Source organism: Artibeus jamaicensis, unplaced genomic scaffold (assembly GCF_021234435.1).
Source record: "Artibeus jamaicensis isolate MK-2021 breed Jamaican fruit bat unplaced genomic scaffold, CSHL_Jam_final contig_834, whole genome shotgun sequence".
NCBI classification, from domain to species: domain Eukaryota; kingdom Metazoa; phylum Chordata; class Mammalia; order Chiroptera; family Phyllostomidae; genus Artibeus; species Artibeus jamaicensis.
Window position 1 is genome coordinate 2,090,406 of NW_026521981.1, and position 7,338 is coordinate 2,097,743.

Below are 7,338 nucleotides of genomic sequence, written 5' to 3' on the forward strand. Positions count from 1 at the left end.
CTTATAAAGTACCCCACACAATGGTGGGCACACAACCAATCAGTATATGTAATGGCAAACACTAGGTTACTGCTGGGTAGAAATGGGCCCTTTTACTGCTCTAAGTTGAATTGAGAAGGATGATAGTGCTATATCCAACCAGCAGTGGAATCTGGCCACAAGCATGCTGGATTAAAAATGGTAATCATACAATAGCACCATAACCATATTAAAGTACCACAAAACCAATTGTATATACTTAATGCAATGACGTATTATTATTAGACTGGAGATTCAGATCAAATATAAATAATTGAAAATTTTCTTTTGGGGGAGCAAGATGGCTTTCAAGTGAAAATATCTTGTGCGATGGGGAAAGGGAGCACCAAGGAAAGGGAAAAGTACCCAGAGTGGGAAAATTCTAAGTTTTTGTTGCCTGTTTCACAGCTGAGTCACAATTCACATAGGCATTTGAAAGCAGGGTGGGGAGTATGGCTGCCCATGGACAACTGAGTGAACCACATACAAAAGGGCCCAGGCACGTGAGAGGATGTCAAAATGGAAGTAGATCTGAAGCCGGGAGGAAGGAGAGGCAGTGATTTTTACTATTTGAGCTAACCTGAGCACTGAGAGATGTTCTCATAAAAAATGGAAAATTCGATCCTTAGTCAATGAGCCTTGTGCTTGGATTTGGGCTTCTGTTGAGCTGTTTGTATTACCTCAAAACGCCTGACGAGTCCCTTTTCATAACCCAACATTGGAATGCCAGATTGATTTTGAAGGTTATGCTGTGATTTAGGGGCATGTTTCTTTATCAACATTTTATTTCACCAGCCTATAAAGTTCCAGATTGGATGGTTTCTCAGTAAATCCAACATAACCAGTTTCTCCTCTGGCACACAGGAAGGCAGGGCCACTGAGGGGTGGAAGCTATGCTTTGGCCATACAAGATCTCTAGAGGGGTGAGTGGGGACACATTCACCCGATCTGTTCACTAAGATGCAGCAAAAGAGTTTTTTAGTAACTTGCACAGCAGTTCTGAGTTAATAGTGTTGATGGTAATTGATTTCTGTTTACTCACTTATGCCCAAGATAGTATGTTTGCATTTAGGAGTCATTTGTACCTAACAAACAGCAGAATCATACATGCCACCAGATGAGCACATTATGAGAGGCATATGGAGATGAGACTGAGGCTGAGAGAAGGAAGAGGAGTTTTGTGTCTCTTAACTCATCTCACATTTAGCTCATGGCCTGTAATCATCACTGGGTGAAACTTAAATGGAATTTAATGTATTATCTTTCTCTTGATTTCGGGGTACCAGTAGATACTTCAAAAGAGGTGATTGAAGAGAGTTTAATGGAAGGATTTTTACAAAAATGTGAGCAGTGTTAAGGGAAATCAGCCAGGGACAATGATTACTCTTGGTTGGCAACCCCAGGGAAGAACAATTCCCAGGGAGAGCAGTGTTGGAGTGGAAGAGCTGTCCCTTCAGGAGCAGGATCTTTTGTAGAGAAGAAGCACAGTCATGCCAAGGTGGTACCAACATCAAAATGCCTGTGCCACTCAAATAAGTATGTTCTGGACTCAAGGTTCTAAGGATTTTCCTTTCTTCCTCTCCACCAATTATTGAAAATGATTACACATATTAGATTGCATACGTGGATTCTTTGTATAGCTTTTTTTTAGTACTTCTGATTGCATATGTCTTATAGAGAAGTACCTCCCTTTTTATCCACATTATAGATTAATTCCAGCTTCTAACTCATGCTAGCTATTACATAAAAGTTATTCCACTTTTTCTTCTTGAAGAGAATTAAGTTTCTCTTTTAATTTGGATTATTGCCTTCTATGCCTGCTGAACATTTTGATATTTCTTTTGTAAAAAATTCTTTTAAGAAGTGTCAGTAATTGTATTATTGGGTTAGCTGTATCTTTTCTTTTATTCCACACTTTCTCTTAGCTTTTCACACTTGTTTAGCTGGATAAAATCACTAATACACTGGAAAAAAATAAGGATACAAGATTGACATCTTTTCTTTTAAGTGCTGAATTTTTCTGCTTAATTCTAGACTGGTTTATCTGATTAATGTTCACTAGGTCTTTATATTTTTTGCTGTTTGATAAAAGATTGGATACTGACCTCCAGATACAGATTAGCTCATCCTAAGCTAATATATTCTGAAATATATTTTGTAATATATTATGAAAACCATGTATTTAATCACCTTGATGTAAGATAAACACTTGACAGTCATATGTATTACTGATAATTTGCCATTGGTTTTTACCATTTGGACCTACACTGAAAATACTGCCTGCAGGATAACAAAAAGATATGAGGTACTGGGAGTGCCAGTGAGTCAGCAGAAGTGATGAGAAGTAAGAACTGCCTGTACTTCATCTTCCCCATTTATCTGCAATCTGAACTACACTTTAGGCAAAACATTGAATCCCACAAAGAGAGCTAGGGGAGATATAAAGCAACATTGGCACAGAGTCTTTGATGTGAAGGACCTCATGCCCTAAAAAGCACATGCCACAAATGTATTTTAAAAGGAAAGAGGCTATGTGCATGTTAGAATAATTATGTCAAGAGCAAATGACTTAAATGGTCCTCCACTTCATTATCTTTCACTGAGCTAAAAACAACAAACAAAAAATGGTCATGACACATCCATCTGAACAGTATTTTGAAGACGTGACTGTCCTAAGCATGAGAGGACATGAGACTGTGAGAGAGCAATCACTCTTCAAGTCTTCCAAGGCTCCCTGCATTCTGAATTCCACTCTCTCCTGTTTTAGGAGCCTTTTTTTTTTTATTACTTTATTTCTCTTCAGTATTTTTAACTTATTGGTCTCTTCTGAATCTTTCTATCCCACTTAATCATACCCACTTTTCTTGCATTAAAAATAAAAAATGAGCCCTGGCAGGTGGCTCAGTTGATTTGAGCACTCTTCCATACTCTAAAAGGTTATGGGTTTGATTCCTCATCACAGCGCATACCTAGGTTGCAGGATTGGACTTGGATTGGGGTGCAGAAAGAAGAAAACTGATTGATGTTTCCCTCTCACATTGATGTCTCTCTCTTTCTCTCCTCCTTCCTCCCTCCCCCTCCTCTCTCTCTAAAAGCAATAAACATATACTTGGATAAAGATTAAATAAAAGCATTTAAAAATAATTAAAACAAGAAAAGAGAATAAAGGAAAAAAGAAAAAAGAGGGAAAAATTATTTTAGACTCACTTTCTTTTCTGGAAACTCCACTTCATCACCATAGATTGGTTATGTTTCTAACAGTTTTCTCCCCTGCCACCAATTTCTCAACATATTTCTATCTGGACATTTTCCTTACCAAACTATGTAACTATTTTCATAAAGATCACTAATAATTTTTTGCCAACAGATTGAATAAATAGTTTGATGCTCTTCTTCATTCAATAGCCACAATGATGGCAAATCCCTTTCTTAAAAATACTCGTCCTTTGGCTCCCATAATACTGTGCACTTCTGGTTTACCTCTTTTGTTCATGGTTGCTACTTCAGTTTCCTCTCTGTTGGATCATCCTCTTCTATGCTGCCTTTTGGTTCCTTGAGGCTCAGTTGTAGGCTCTCCCCTCAGACAACCTCAAATACACCCACAGATTAAATGCCATATATCTTAAATGTTCATCTATCATGGACCTTTCTTTTGAGCTCTAGACCAGGAGAGCTAGGTGCAGTCTTTGTCTGCATGTATCAGAGGTTCTTCCCACTCAAACGTCCCAAGCTGAAACGTGATCTATCCCCCCCAACCTGGTTCATCTTTGCTATTTTTTATTTCAATAAATATTTTAAATTATATTTTATTGATTATGCTATTACACTTGTCCTGATTTTTCCCCTTTGCCCCCTTCTACCCAGCACTCCCCATTCCGTGAGGCAATCCCCTCACCCTGGTTCATGTCCGCAGGTCATGAGTGTAAGTTCTTTGGCTACTCCATTTCCTATACTGTACTTTTCATCCCCATGGCTATTTTGTGACTACCTATTTGTACTTCTTAATCCCCTCACTTCTCACCCATTCTCCCACATACTCCCTCCCATCTCTGTGTCTTTAACCTTTAGCATTTTAATTATGATGTGTCTTGGAATGGGCCTCTTTGCATCCACCTTGTTTGGGACTCTCTGTGCTTTCTGGACTTGCAATGTCTCTTTCCTTCACCAAATTAGGGAAGTTTTCTTTTATTATTTTTTCAAATAAGTGTTTAGTTTCTTCTCTTTCTTTTTCCTTCTGGATCCCTATGATGTGAATGTTGGATACCTTGAAGTTGTCCCCACAGGCTTCTTACACTATCCTCATATTTTTGGATTCTTTTTCTTCTTGTTCCAATCAGTTGTTTTTTGGTTCCAATCATTGATTTGATTCTCAGCTTCATCCACTGTAGTGTTGTTTCCCTGAAATCAGTCTTTATTTCAATTAGTGTATCCTTCATTTTTGACTGGATCTTTTTTATGCTGTTTAGACCCTCACTAAGTTTCTTGAGCATCCTTATAACCAGTGTTTTGACCTCTGTATCTCCAAAAATGGAGATTGCTTAGCTCCATTTTTTAAAATGTTTAAGTATTTTTATTAATAATGCTATTACAGCTTTCCCAATTTGTTCCCCTTTACTCCCCCTTCCCCCAGCCCTCCAACATCCCCCTTAGTCCATGTCAATGGGTTGTACATATAAGTTCTTTGGCTTCTGTTTCCTATATTTTCATCTCTCCTCATTTATTTTATACCTACTAATTATGCTTCTTCTTCCCTGTACATTCCCCCCCATTCCTCCCTTCCTCCTCCCCACTGAAATCCCTTTGTGCTGTGTCCATTTCTCTATGTTCCTGTTCTAGTTGTTTGCTTAGCTTTTGTTTTGTTTTTCTTTTCTTTTAGATTCATTTGTTGATAGTTGTGAGTTTATTGTCATTTAACTGTTCATACTTTTTACCTTCTTTTTCTTAGATAAATTCCTTTAACCTTTCATATAATAAGGGCTTGGTGATGATGAAGTCCTTTAACTTGATTTTATCAGGAAAGCACTTTATCTGCCATTCCCTTCTAAATGAAAGCTTTGCTGGATAGAGTAATTTTGGATGTAGGTCCTTGCCTTTTATGACTTGAAATACTTCTTTCCAGTCCCTTCTTGCATCAAGGTTTCTTTTAATAAATCAGCTCATAGTTGAATGGGCACTCTTTTGTAGGTAACTATCTCCTTTTCTCTTACTGCTTTTAGGATTCTCTCTTTATCTTTAACCTTGGGTAACTTAATGATGATGTGCCTTGGTATGTTCCTTTTTGGGTCCAACTTTTTTGGGACTCTCTCAGCTTCCTGGACTTCCTGGAAGTCTATTTCCTCCAACAGACTGGGGAAGTTTTCCTTCATTATTTGTTGAAATAAGTTTTCAGTTTCTTGCTGTTGTTCTTCTCCTTCTTGCACCCCTATAATATGCATATTGGAATACTTCAGGTTGTCCCAGAGGTTCCTAAGTCTCTCTTCATTTTTCTGGATTCTTGTTTCTTCCTTTTCTTCTGAGTGGATGTTTATTTCTTTCTTTTGTTCCAACTCATTGCTTTGAGTCCTGGTTTCCTTCCAGTCACTGTTGGTTCCCTGAATATTTTACTTTATTTCAATTTGGGTATCCTTCATTTGTTTTTCCATTTTTCAACCAAGCTCAATCAGATCTGTGAGCATTTGATTACCTGGGCTTTAAATTCTCCATCAGATAGGTTGGCAGTCTCCTCATCACTTAGTTCTGACGTTATGCTCTGTTCTCTTACTTCGACCATATTTCTTTGTCTTGGTGCAGCTGGTATGTTGTAAGGGGCAGGGCCTTAGGTATTCACCCTGGAAGGGCAACCCTCCTTGCTGCACTGAGGCACTGTCTGTGGGGAGAGTGGGCAAGAGAGGGAACAGTGCTGCTCATCTGCTGGTCTCTAGTGCACTTTTCAACCAACTCTTGTGTGGTACTGGGAGTATCTCCCACCATGGGCAATCTCAGCCATGGCCCACAGTTAGCTCTAAGTCTCAGTTTCCCCTTAAGTCAGCCCACTGAATTTGGCACCCAGCCCCACCCCCATGGTCTGCCACATGGCTGCTGTTTTTCTGAGTCTGCCCTCGAGGTCCACCGCCTTATTGGTCTGTTTGTTCTGGCTGATTTTTTCTTTAATTCCTTGGTTGTTGGAGTTCCATGCAGTTTGATTTTCTAGAGCTTTTGGTTGTTTACTGATTTTAGATTGGTTGTCATCCTCCTTTTGGTTGTGCAAGGAAGCAAAGGGTTTCTACCTACACCTAAATCTTGGCTGAAACTCTAGTTCCACTTTGTTTTTAAGCCCTTTTTCTGGAATTTTGATCCATGTTCAAAATTATTCTTTCATTTGGGCCATGTTCTATGTCTCCTCACTTTTGGCAGCCTCCACATGTTTGTTTATATGCATTAGGTAAAGCTGCTATGACTCCATGTCTTGGTATTGTGGCATAATGTAGTAGGTGTCCTGTAGGTTCTAGTGGTATAGTCTCTCCTATCACCCAAGCTGGGTATTCAAGGTGCACCTTTTGTGTAGGCTTAGTACATCCATCTCTTGTTGTTGAGCCTTGGTTGCTGTTGGCAGGTCAATGGGAGGGACATACCCAGGCTAGTCAGCTGCAAGGATTGGCTGTGACCACTTACAACAAACCTCTGCCCTCTGTGGAGGATCAGCTATACAGGAGCAGGGTGGTGATGCTCCAATGTGGTCTGTAGCTGTCCACTAGGTGCACTGGCCCTGGGGTTTCCCAGGTGGTACAGGCCAAGATTGGCCCCCACCTGTGCTTGGCCCAGGGTCACCCCGCCTGAGTGATAAAGCAATCTGAGATGGCTGCTACTTGTGCTGGGCTTGGAGATTTCCAGGTGAAGCCAATCTGTGATTCTAGGCCGCTAGTTTTGGGCCTCATGGGCTCATTGAAGCCAGCTGTTGCTTGTTTGAGGGGATTTAGGAAGTTGTGAAGCATAAGCCAAGACCAATCATTCATATGGTACAGCAGCTTAAGTGGGCCCATAAGTTGGGTGGAGCAGAGTCTCTGGGGATCTCCAACAGTGGAGAGGTCAGTGTTAGCCAGTTTGATGGAGACTTAGATACAGCACAAGTCTCCCAGCTCTGTGCAGGGAGGGCCCAGAAAAGGGACAATGGCCTCTGTGCACCTTGATGCCAGACACCTAAGCCTCCCCTTGTATGCCACTGGTGCCCCTCAAGCCACTCAATCCACCCAGGCCACCACTCCACTGCTGAAGCCCAGAAGGAGTGAGTCTGAGTAGTTGAGTCAATGTGTGAGTTCTTGAAGAGGAACTTCTTGGGACTCC